General features: G+C 55.7%; 1 protein-coding gene across 1 annotated transcript in view; it reads left to right on the top strand.

Moving 5' to 3' along the window:
- The first annotated feature begins 710 nt into the window (after positions 1 to 710).
- Positions 711 to 12603, top strand: part of SH3TC1 (SH3 domain and tetratricopeptide repeats 1) — a 63052-nt gene continuing 51159 nt past the window's right edge. Inside the window, exon 1 of the mRNA XM_054485389.2 lies at positions 711 to 844. The gene's annotated coding sequence lies outside the window, so the exon portion shown is untranslated. The remainder of the gene's footprint in view (positions 845 to 12603) is intronic.

Raw genomic sequence — 12603 nt, 5'->3', positions numbered from 1 at the left:
TCACCTGATGACAAGCATCGCTTAGGAACTTGTTAAAAATCCAGATTTCTGGGCCCCACTCTGGGAGATCCTGATACAGGGGGTCCCGAGTCAAGAATCTGAACCTTTAAGGACATCCCAGGTGACTCTATCTTGAGCGAGTTTGGGGACCAGTCCCTCTGGGCACCACATGAGAGGTCCTGCCCATCTTTGCTGGCCTTACACTGGGCCCCATGGCACACAATAGGTGCTCAGTAAATGTTTACTAGACTCCCAGCTAGCTGCTGTGACAGCCCAGCTGCAGAAACCAGGCTTGGGTGAGACTGGTCAGGTTCTCCTCCTCCCAGCAGAGCAGGGCCTGGCATCTGTTCCTAGGGCCCAGCCTCTCTCCTCTCTGAGCAGGGACCAGGGAGGTGCTCTGAAACCCCCAAAGCCCTGGGCAGACTGGACCGGCCCAGGAGCGCCTCTGCCAAGCTCCCTGCAGTGGCTCCTCCCCGCCCTGCTTGGGAACTGTGGCCCGGGAGAGCTAACAGTGGCTCCTCCCCGCCCTGCTTGGGAACTGTGGCCCGGGAGAGCTAACAGTTCTGACAGCTGATAAGGAGGAGGAAGGTCAGGGAGGAGGACAGCCCTTCCCAGGGTGGGGTGGGGCGGGCAGGCCACAGCAGCACAGCCAATGACCCAGGCCGGCTGCCCAGGTCATCTGATTGGAGCCCAGAGGCCAGGCTCACTAAAAACGTGCACCTTCCTGCCCGGACAGGGTGCTGGGCTGTGTGGCTGTCCTGAGGAACTGTGATAGCAACAGCTGTGGCCCTGCAGCAGGTGGTGGGCCCGGGATCCAGCCTCCCCTCTTCCCCTCCCTGGCAGGGTAAGTTCCAGAGCATTTTGCTGGGTCTGTGCTTGGAGAGCCCTCCCCCCCTCCCCCAAGGCTAAGGCCCCCAGCCCCATGCTCAGTGTCACCTGTCGAGACAGGTGAGGCCGGAGAGGGTTTTCATGGGGAGGGTGCACCCGAAACTCGAAACTCGCCTAGCCAGAAGCAGCAGGGTGGGTGCTGCCTCGAGTGGGGTTTCAGGTGAAGGGCCAGCCTGGTGTTCCCGTGTGTGAGAAATGGGCCAAGAGCCTGATGGGTGGAGCTGGATGCTGTCAGGGTGGCAGGGTGAGGTGGGGGTGCTGTCTCCCCAGGATCCTGACGACTGGGCGGGCAGGGTGCCTGGTGGAAAGGTGAGGTCCCAAGAGGCTGTGGCCAGGGGTTCTGATCCTGGCATGCCACTGAGTGATTCCACCCTCCATGCCTCAGTTTCCCCATCTGTAAAATGAGGCATTGGTGTTGGTGCCCAGAGCAGTGCCCACATGTGGCCAGCAGCCATAGTTGATGGAAATGGTGCAGTGCTGGTGACCCTGGAGGACGCAGGAGCCCTGGGTGGGCCCAGAGTCAGGCTTCCCCTGCACCCTATGTCTTTCATGCTGCCTCTGCCCTCCCGCTACACCAGTGCCAGGGGTCTCAGAGGGGTTCCAGTGGCTCTCTGCATCTCCAAAGCCTCAGTCCCCGTCATGGGGCCAGGGTTCCCACCTGCCATTGGGGATGAGGCCGCCTTCTCTCAGGGCTGGACTTGGGAGTGGGTTTTGAAGGAGGCAGGGACTGGATGCAGAGGCTGTTGGGGCAGTGGAGAGGCGCTGGGGCCTGACCCAGAGGAGGGCAGAGGAGAGGCTGCCCTGGGGGTGAGGGGGCTCTGTGGCCCCCGGCAAGGGGTGGGGCCTCTGTGAGCCTCAGTTTCTCAGCATGCCACCCGCCTGGCGACCTTGCCTCCCTCTCCCGCTGGGACTATAGAATGGTCTAGAGCCCTCTGTGGCAGCAGCAGCAGCCCCGGGCGAGTTCCGGATGAGGAAGGAGCCTGTCCTCATCCTCACCCTCATTTACAGAGGAAGGCAGGGGCTCAAGGTGGCAGGACTGACTGAGGACCACGGGCAGGTCACACCTGGGGCTAGGATGCCCTTTCAAAGCCCTGCCTCGGTTTCCTGGTGCTGTGGGGACAATAACCAGAAACCGGCCCTGCTCCACGCATCTCTGTGATTAACTCACTCCCTGTACAGTGGAGGGAGGCGTGGCCCAGGGAGGCTCCCGGGCTGGCCCGAGGCCCATGGCAAGCAGCCCCACCCAAGCAGGCAGCTCCAGGCTTGGCTAGGATCCCGTGGTGACGCTTGGGTGTCTATGGGCCTTAAAAGTTCACTCTCCAAACGCATCAAACTTGTTCCACCCTACAGGGACTTTTTGTTTGTTTTTCTTTTAATAGACTGAATTCTTTGGAATCCTCTTAGATTTACAAAACAGTCAGGAAGACAGTTCAGAGAGTTCTTGTAAAACCCCACCCAGCGGCCTCTATGATTAGCATCTTACCTTGGTACAGTACATTCATCACAACTAATGAGCCAATACCACCAATTCCTGATTACCAACTGCAGCCCACACCTGACTCAGATTTCCTTCATCTTTACCTAACGCCTTCGCCTGCCCCAGGATCCCACCCAGGACCCCACTTTGCGTTTAGTCCTCCTGTGCAAGTCCACAGTGGTGGGCTTTCACCACCACGCCCAACTAATTTTTGTATTTTTAGTAGATACGGGGTTTCACCATGTTGGCCAGGCTGATCTCGAACTCCTGACCTCATGATCTGCTCACCTCAGCCTCCCAAAGTGCTGGATTACAGGCATGAGCCACTGTGCCTGGCCATGTGTGTTTTCTTTTAGGCCCTCTCAGCTGACAGAGCATGAAGGCATATATGTGTACACCAACCATGTATATATGTATGTCTCTAAGAATGCCTAGATGCAATATCTGTATCTCTATTAGGTTAAATGTGAGTTCATACTGACGTCTCCAACTCAAATCCGGTATTACTAAGTGGATTCCAGCTCCGCCCCACCGGTGATCTGTAACCACCCACTCCAACATTGAGAAACCTGGCTTTCACCATTAGCCATTCATTGACTTAACAGTTCTGTTCCAGTCTACATGTATGGAAGTATCAGAATGGCTGACCCATACCCCTGTGGGAGGCAACTTTATTCATTTATTTTTTGAGACAGGCTGTTGCTCTGTTGCCCCGGCTGGAGTGCAGTGGTGTGAGCATGGCTCACTGCAGCCTCGACCTCCCTGGCTCAAATAATCCTCCTGGCTTAGCCTCCTGAGTAGCTGGGACTACAGGCACACGCCACCACACCCAGCTAATTTTTTATTTTTTCTAGAGACAGGGTCTCATCATGTTGCTCAGGCTGGTCTTGAACCCCTGGGCTCATGTGATCCTCCCGCCTCAGCCTCCCAAAGTACTGGGATTACAGGTGTCAGCCACTGTGGCCGGCTGGAAAGCAACTTTATCAGCCAGAGTGGAGTGCGTCTGTGGGGCTCCTTTTGCCTTCAGTTTCATAGACTTAGTGGAACTTTCTTCCTCTCACTTCAATGAGATTGTCATATACATTTGTGATACAGTTAATTGTTTTGTCAATCTCATGAGATTGTTGTATACATTTGTGATACAGTTAATTGTTTTGTCAGTCTCATGAGATTGCTGTTTACATTTGTGATACAGTTAATTGTTTTGTCACATTTCACATCCTGGGATTCCTCTCTCTGCCTAAGTTTGTTCTTTTTTTTTTTTTAAATATAATTTGCATACATAGACAGGGCATGGTGGCTCACACCTGTAATCCCAGCACTTTGGGAGGCTGAGGCGGGTGGATCACTTGAGGTCAGGAGTTTGACACCAGCCTGACCAACATGGTCAAACCCCATCTCTACTAAAAATACAAAAATTAGCCAGGCGTGGTTGCGGGTGCCTGTAGTCGCAGCTACTCGGGAGGCTGAGGCAGGAGAATCACCTGAACCCGGGAGGTGGAGGTTGCGGGGAGCCGAGATTGTGCCATTGCACTACAGCCTGGGCAACAAGAGCGAAACTCCGTCTCAAAAAAAAAAAAAAAAAAAAGTGCATACATTAAGGCTCCCTGTGCTGTAAAATTCAATGTCTTTTGGGAAATGGAGTCAGGCATCTGTCATCACAGCATCATCCAGAATAGTTTCAGCACCAAGAACTCCCCTGTGGCTCACTGACTCAGCTCCCCACTGTTGCCAATGCATTCATCCTCCTGCGGTTTCTTTTCACAAGTGCAAACAGATACGAACGCATCCTAACCCCACTTTCAGACAGAAAATGGAGCAGACACTCTGCAGCTTGCTTTTTTCTGCTTAATACGTCTCAGGGATCTTTCCTTGTTGGCACTCAGAGAAAGCCTTGATTCTGTATCACAGCTGCTGGCTACCTGTTGTGTGGCTGGAGTGTCGTTTATCTGACACCCAGGTTACCTCCAAGGCATTGCTGTTAGAAATAAGTTGTATGGGCAACTGCGTACCCTGCCATTTCAGAAGTCGACAGTCATCTGCAGGGTGAACTCCCAGGTGTGGGGTTGCTGGGCAAAGGGTCAGCACAGTCGTGGTTTTATGAGCGTTGGTCATTTGCCCTCAGATGGGCCCTGCTGGCACCGTGCTCTCTGCAGCCTGCCCAGGGTGTGCTCCTGGATGCTGGGTGCTGCGGCTCCAGGAGGTGCCACAGGGTCCCTTGGGGTCTTTTTGCACTCCCTGACAGGGGGACATTGAGCAACATTTCCCACATTTTACGGCGATAGGCAGGAGCTGTCCGCACGGGCCCCTCGCTGTTTTACTGTGGAGTTGTCGATCTTTTTCTCTGGTGCTTGAAGCGGAGGTCAGCGTCTCAAGCGTGGTTTCATTAACAGCAGCTGCTGGCGGAGGGGCTGGTGCCAGCCTGACTCTGAACCAAGACCAGCAGCAAAATTTGCTTGTTGCACATTAAAAGTAACGGGAGTAAGGAACATCAGACAAACCCCAGTGCAAGCACAATCACAAAGATACCTGCCAGTTCTCCCCAGGAAAATGGGGACATCTGAAAAACCTTCCCAGCCAAAAGGCACCCCAAAAGACGAGGCGATGAAACCAGACATGGTGTCCCCCATGGGCTTCTGCGTGGAGCAGAAGACGGATGTTAGGAGAAACTAAGGAAGTCAAGTCGAGTGTGAATTGTGAGTAACAATAGCAGGTCCATGTCGGTTTACTGAATGTGACAGGTTACGCAGGTGTGAGATGGTCATCACGGGGAGGCTGATGGGAGTTTATGCCAACGCCCTGCACTGGCTTCCCAACTTATCTATCTAAAATTTCAAAATAAAGTTTAGGTTAAAAAGCACTTTTAAAAAGCCACTTGAGGCTGGGTGCGGTGGCTCATGGCTGTAACCCCAGCACTTTGGGAGGTGGAGGTAGGTAGATCACTTGAGGTCAGAAGTTCGAGACCAGCCCGGCCAACATGGTGAAACCCCATCTCTACTAAAAATACAAAAATTAGCTGGGCGTGGTGGCGCATGCCTGTAATCCCAGCTACTCAGGAGGCTGAGGTGGGAGAATCGCTTGAACCCAGAAGGTGGAGGTTGCAGTGAGATCATGCCACTGCACTCCAGCCTGGGTGACAGGGCAAGACTCCGTCTCAAAAAAAAAAAAAAAAAAAGACATGCTCCTGTACCATTCTGGGACTCCTGACCTTCCCTTGTCCTCTCTGACACCTGCCATCCTTCAAAGCCCTGCTCAGATGTCACTGCCTCCAGGAAGCCTTCCCTGACTGCCAAGCACAGTTAATATCCTCACTTGTACCCTCTGCCACCCAACGCCACTCCCGTTCCACACTATCAGTTGGATTTGTCTGATGTGTTTCTCATATTAGACAGGGGTTATGGGTTCGGAGGAGGAAGACCACGACAGCAAAGTTCACTCCTGCTCGCATCATAGCAAGGACACCTGCTATCAACAGGCTTTGCCATTGATGCTGTTGACCCTGGTCACCTGGCTGAGGAGTGTTGGTTGGGTTTCCCCATTTCCACACTATCCCCTGTGGAAGGAAGCTACTATGTGCATCCCGCACTAAAGGACTGGGGGTCACGCTCCGTCCCCCAGCCTAAGTTAGTTGGAATTCTTTTGCCCAGGGGGTCTGTCTGTCTCTTCTCCCCCATTTACCCAGCTATCCCATGACTTATTTGTACTGGTGTGGACTCATACATATTTGTTTTCTTTTTCTTTTCTTTTTTTTTTTTGAGATGGAGTCTTGCTCTATCACCAGGCTGGAGTGCAGTGGCGTGATCTTGGCTCACCACAACTTCCACCTTCCGGGTTCAAGCAATTCTCCGGTGTCAGCTGCCTGAGTACCTGGGATTACAGGCATGCGCCACCGTGCCCATCTAATTTTTGTATTTTTAGTAGAGACGGGGTTTCAACATATTGGCCAAGCTGGTCTTGAACTCCTGACCTTGTGATCCGCCTGTCTCCACCTCCCAAAGTGCTGGGATTACAGGCGTGAGCCACCGCATCCGGCCTACATATTTGTTTTCTATTTGGGGTTGACATTACCACTGCTTTACTTGTGTTTTGTTGCTCACTTTGTCCCAGCTTTGGCCACTGGGAGCTCTTTCAGTTGATTCCTGTGTCCCTTTGTCATAGTTCCATCATTTCGGGGATCTATTGGTCCATTTAACTATTGGTTGGTCGATGGATCACACTTCCTTACTTCGTGATGCGACAAGACACTCCAGGCCCACTGTGTTTATTTCCTGCCAGGGAATGTATTTCACAAATATTTCATGTGCGGAGGCTGGTGCAGAGCCCCTCCTCCAGGCAGCCTCCCCAGCTGTCTACAGGCAGGACTGGGGCTGTGCAGTGCTCCCCTTTCCCCACCGCTCTGCAATGGCTGCTCCGGCCGAGCTGTCCCATCTGGCTCCATGGCTGTCTCCACCACGAGGCCGAGTCTGGGCTCTCTAGAGGGCGGTAGGCATCTGACTCATCCATGTCGGATGCTGAGCCAGGCCCAGCGTCGGGCAGGCAGGTTGGATCTGGGCAATACTGCCTGCTGATCCTGCCCCACTGAATAATAATGACGACGACTGCTCTCCTTTGCGGGACCCCTCCTCTACGCTGGCAAGTGCTGGGCCTGGGCAGGGCCGTAAAGCAGCTCCCCCAGGGGCTTCGAACCCAAGCTTCAGAATCTGCTCTCCATCACTGGGTTGCACCCCAGCATGTGCTGTGTGGGCCAGCGGGGGAGTTTCCCGGTCCCCTCTGTGTGGTACCTGGACCGCTATGCTACCCTTGGTGGGCAGGGGAGGGCTATGACAGGGTAGGAGGGGTGAGGGGTGTGTCCATCCTGCAGCAAGTGAGGGGAGACCCCGGGACCCACACCTGGCTGGACACCAAAGTGGCGGGCCACGCCCCTGTGACGCCGCCTGGGAGACACCCCAGTGGGTTAGCAGGCATGTGAGGTAGCAGCTGTGCATGTTGGCCTAACAAGGGGCTGCTGCCTGGAGCCTGCACTGGGTACCCGTCATGAGGCAGCCACCCCCTCCCTGTCTCTCCAGTGTCCCAGGGGGAGGTGCAGCCAGTGCTGTGGCCAGATCCTGCCGGGCACTGCTCACAGGCACACGTGGCTCGACATATGAGGCAGGAGAGCTCAAACCCCACCTAGGGCAAGCCCGAGCCCGCTGCAAGCCGGTGGTTCCCTCCCACCCAGTTGCCCACACAGCTCTGCCTCAGCAGACGTGCACTTGACTGGTCTCTGTCCCCTTCTGCATGTCTGGCAGAGGCGAACCCCGCTCAGAATACATGGGGCTGTCAGCTCCCACCTGGCTTGGGCAGTCCGGCCCACTGTCACCGGCACTTGGTTTGTTAGTCATTCAGCAAACGCTTGCAGAGTGTGGTGCTGTGCCGGGCACGGGGCCCACAGAGAGCAAGGCCCGCCAGTGCCCTTGCTGGAGGAGCCCACAGTGCAGGGGACCTGCCTAGGAAGCAAGTGGCAGTGATAGACGATGGCCCCAGTGCCAGGAGGGGCGGAGCATGCTGAGGCTCTCCAGGGCGCAGGGCAAGGGCTGGCTGGGCTGGCGGCCGGGGTAGGCCTCTTTGAGGAGGCAACACACCGCTGTCACAGCCTGGAGGAGAAGGGGTGGTGTGCAGAGGCCGGGGCAGGTGTCGGGGGTGTGTGACAGCACAGGGTGGCCAGGGCCCTGACAGGGGTGGGAGAGGGGAGAGAAGGGGGAGGGGAGAGCAGGGTGAGGCTGGCAAGGGTGGCTTGGATGTAACCAGGTGGGGAAAGAGAGGGGTCACCCGCCAAGTGCCCTGTGGTGCCATCTGCTAAGATTCAGGGCCGGCGGGGGGCAGTAGGTGTCCAGTTCTGGCTGGGTGGTGTCTGGGCTGGCTACTGGCCATCAGAGAGGCAGACGGTGGCACTGGCACAGGCCCTCCTTCTGAGCTGCAGCCTGGGGACCTCAGTAAAAGCAGATGGCTCTGAAGTCCCCGCCAGCGTGAGCTCCCCGCACAGAGCGTGGCCCTTAGAGAAGGCATGACTTCGAGGGGGGAGGAGGCTGGGAGGCGGGAGAAGGTGTCCAAAGGGTGTGGTCAGTGGGTGGACCAGTGGCCCCGAGAGACAAGGAAGAGGGAGCCGGGAAGGGACTGCTAAGCTTGGCCACACTGTGGCCACAGCACACGGGCGACCTGCGCCTGGGTAGTTTTGGGGAGCGCGGGGTGGGGGCGTTGATGTGAGACCAGGAAGTAGGGCATGGAAAACAGCACTTGAGGTTTTGCTGGGAGGCGGCAGCACTGGCCACAGGTGCCTGCGATCACCAGCGTGCCCCCGTGACATCTGGCCCAGTCCAGGTGGGTAGCGGGGGCCTGCAGGAATCCCCCTTGGAGCCCTCCTCCCTTCCGCCTGCTGTGACCTCGGCCCCGGAGCCTCGAGCTCCCAGGAGATGGCTCCCAGCTGGGAGGACTTCCCTCCTTCGGAGGAGCTGGGCACTGTGTGCTTGGGCTGGGTTAATGATTGTGTAAGCCAAGGTCAGGATCAGCCCCCATCACTGGGCTCTGCAGAATGCCAACATTCCTGCTGAGGTCCCACCCCTGATTCAGGAAAGTTGGGGCTCTGAGGAGTTCGGGCCTATGGGATTGGAGGTCCTGGGGGACTCATCTATAAGCTGGGATCTGATGTCCCCAGGCTCTTGGGAGAATGGCAGCCTCGCAGCCCCTGCTGTGTGCCCTCATCTGTGTCCTTCTCCTCTGTGCACTCTGTCGGTCACCCACACCCCACCAGCCGGCTGGTCCACAGGGTGTTTCTGAGGCTTGGCCTCTTCTGGCTCTGTGATCTTTTTTTGGAGACAGGGCCCGGCTCTGTTGCCCAGGCTGGAGTGCAGTAGTGTGGTCATTGCTCGCTGCAGCCTCCAACTCCTGGGCTCAAGCAATGCTCCCACCTCAGCCTCCCGAGCAGCTGGGACTACAGGCATGCACCACCGTGCCCAGCTAATTTTTTTGTATTTTTTGTAGAGACGGGTTTCACCATGTTGCCCAGGCTGGTCTTGAACTCCTGGACTCAAGTGATCCTCCTGCCTCGGCCTCCTAAGGTGCTAGGATTACAGGCTTAATCCACTGCGCCCGGCTCTGGCTCTGTGACTTTACCCTCTTCGCACCTCTGTTCCTTGTGGTTTTAAAGGTGGAGATGCTGAGGACTGGCGGGAGCTGCAGGGCTGCCGTGGGGGCTCCTATGTAGGCAGTGAGGGCTCTCTGGTCAGCTTCCTCCAAGGAAGGAAGGTCCCTCTTCTGAAATCTCCGCTGGGGAAATAGCTCGCTTCCCTCACCACCCCAAGATGAGGAGCACTGTGCTAAGAAGTCTCAGGCACCTGGTCAGCGGGTCAGGCAGACCCAGGGAGAAGGAAGGACTGTGGACCTGCTGGGCTGCAGAGTCAGCGATTCCCTGGGCTCCAGGCTGACGCCTGCCCCGACAGATCAGGACATTCCGGCCAGTTGGGGGTGGGTGTCTTCAGTTCCAGCCCAGGCACGAGAACTGCTGATCACTTCCTGCAGGCCTCCGACCCGGCAGCCCAGCCACCCATCCGGCCGGGGTGGCCATCAGTCATCTGGAAAACCTATGAGCCCTGTGTCCTCGTTTTGCAAAGAGCAGTTCCTGAAATCATGGGGCCTAGAGCTCTGCTCTTCTGATCAGGGGCCGGTTTCAGCAGCAAAGGCCAGAAATAACACACAGTGTGAGCGCTGCTGAGTGGGGCACCATCCTAGCCCTTTCCGGGGTATGACTCATGATGCTGCCATTCCAGCACCAGCTGGTACGGGGCTCCAGGCTAGCGGCTTATCATGCCGGTCCAGATACACCCGTCCTCAAACTTGGGTGTGCAGAGGAATCAACTCAGGAAGGAACCTCGGGAGAGATTTGTGCAGGTCCTTCCCCCCGTTCTCGGATCTGAGTAGGGCTTGAGAATGCCTTGGGAGGTGTGTGGGGACATCTTTGCTTGTTTGTGTTTCTGGGAAACACTGCATTCAGCAGAGATAGCATTTTATACAGGAGGAATCGCAGGCCGGGAAAGATGACAGGGCTACTTAGCGTGGAGCTGGGGTCCAGCCGGGCTGTGTTCTCCAGGGGCAGGGGCCGATCTCTGAGTTACATTTATTTATTTATTTATTTATTTATTTATTTATTTATTTATTATTTTTGAGGCAGAGTCTTGCTCTGTCACCCAGGCTGGAGTGCAATGGCACGATCTCGGCTCACTGCCACCTCGGCCTCCCGGGTTCAAGTGATTCTCTCACCTCTGCCTCCCAAGTAGCTAGGATTACAGGCACCTGCCACCAAACTCAGCTAATTTTTGTATTTTTTTTTAGTAGAGACGGGATTTCACCATGTTGGCCAGGCTGGTCCCGAACTCCTGACCTCAAGTGATCTGCACCCCCCTCGGCCTCCCAAAGTCCTGGGATTACAGGTGTGAGCCACTGCGCCCAGCCCTCAGTCACCTTTAAAATGAAAGGGCCACGGAATCACCAGGAACTCTCCTTCCTGTGCCCTTGGGTAAAGGTCATTTTCGCCCTGCCCTTCAGTCTCCCCATTTGTAAGCCTGAAGGTTGCAAATTACAATCTTCTTATCCAACCACTTGTCTTTATTTTATTTTATTTTATTTTTGAGATGGAGTCTCACTCTGTTGCCCAGGCTGGAGTGCCGTGGCATGATCTCAGCTCACTGCAACCTCTGCCTACCAGGTTCAAGCAATTCTCCCGCCTCAGCCTCCTGAGTAGCTGGGATTACAGGCATGTGCCACAACGCCCAGCTAATTTTTGTGTTTTTAGTAGAGATGGGGTTTCACCGTGTTGGTCAGGCTGGTCTCAAACATCTGACCTTGTGATCCACCTGCCTCGGTCTCCCTAAGTGCTGGGATTACAGGCGTGAGCCACGGTGCCCGGCCCACTTGTCTTTATTTGTTGCCTTCTCTTCCGCTCGGAGTTTAGGTTCATGTTGCCACCTGGTGATTGGCCTCTCTGTGCACACATTTGCACGGTTGCAGGCATGAATAGGGTGGAGCAGCGAAGCGGGGCCTGATGTGATGTACCATGTTTCAAGCCTGTTTTGCAGCACAAGACGGCCTCAGTTCTGTGGTCCACAAACCATATGACCAAATCTGGTCCCCTGTCTTGTATAATAGATAGTTTTCTTGGCACGTGGCCACACCCGTTCACTTACTGCTATCTGTCTGCTTTCCTGCTGTAAAGGCAGGGTTGTGACACACCTGACGGCTGGCAAAGGCAAACACCCATCCCTCTGGCCCTACCCAGAGCGCGTTTGCCTCCCCTGTTCTGGAACGACCTTGGAGGCTCCTGCATGCCTGTTTCTGCTGGACAGGGCCAATGGGAGAACCAGCAGCCTGCTGAAGTGGGGAGAGTGTGGGTACCCTCTAGCCCCTGGGCCTCTGCATTCCTGAGAGTCACTTTTATGGCGTTGTAGATTAACCCCTTGGGGTGCAAGCATGCTGGCCTCTCCTTGACTACCAGTGTCCATAGTTCCCTGAAGTGGCTGTGGGAGATTTTAGCACACTGCCTGCCAGGAGCACAGTTGTTTGAGCTGGCCCTGACCCCTGAGAAGCCCTTTACTCCCCTGTTTTGCCTGGTTCCTCTCCCTCCAAGTCTCAGCCCAGGTGCCTCCTCTTTCAGGAAGCCTTCCTTGATTTTATCCTCCTCTCTTTCCTCCCAGGCCTCCCTTTGCTGCTGCACTGATCATGCTTTGCCATCCTGGTCTGTTTCCCAGTCAGTTCCCCCCACTTGTCTGTGAGCTCCTCCTGTGAGCAGCCAAACCATGGGACGGGTGGGGTCCCAGAAAGCACAGCTGGGATGGGGGTGCTGCCATTGCCAGTGGCAGATGGGGCTCCAAGCTGCAAAAAGCAGCATTACCTGGAGGTGGGGAGTGGGACCGACCCTCAGAGGTGCAGTTTCCTGTGAGGGATGCAGTCCCGGGGACCCCTGCTGGTGTGGAGGCAGGTCCGGATCGCTTTCTGAGCCCGAGATGATTCACTGCAGAGAACTGAAAATGCTCTGAGACAGTGTGATGAAGCCAGAAACCCCCTGTGCCTTCCTATGACTGCAGCTGTCATCATTTGCTGCAGGAAGCTGAAAAACATGAAGACAAAAGCCACCACCCGTGCGGGAGGTAGAAGGCAGGGCCCCTGCTCCCCAGCCAGCACCCCTGGCTTGAGTTGCAGCCTGGGGCTCG

The sequence above is a fragment of the Pongo pygmaeus genome, chromosome 3 (genome assembly GCF_028885625.2).
Source record: "Pongo pygmaeus isolate AG05252 chromosome 3, NHGRI_mPonPyg2-v2.0_pri, whole genome shotgun sequence".
In the NCBI taxonomy this organism is placed as follows: Eukaryota; Metazoa; Chordata; class Mammalia; order Primates; family Hominidae; genus Pongo; species Pongo pygmaeus.
This window is presented reverse-complemented; position numbering and strand designations above follow the sequence as displayed.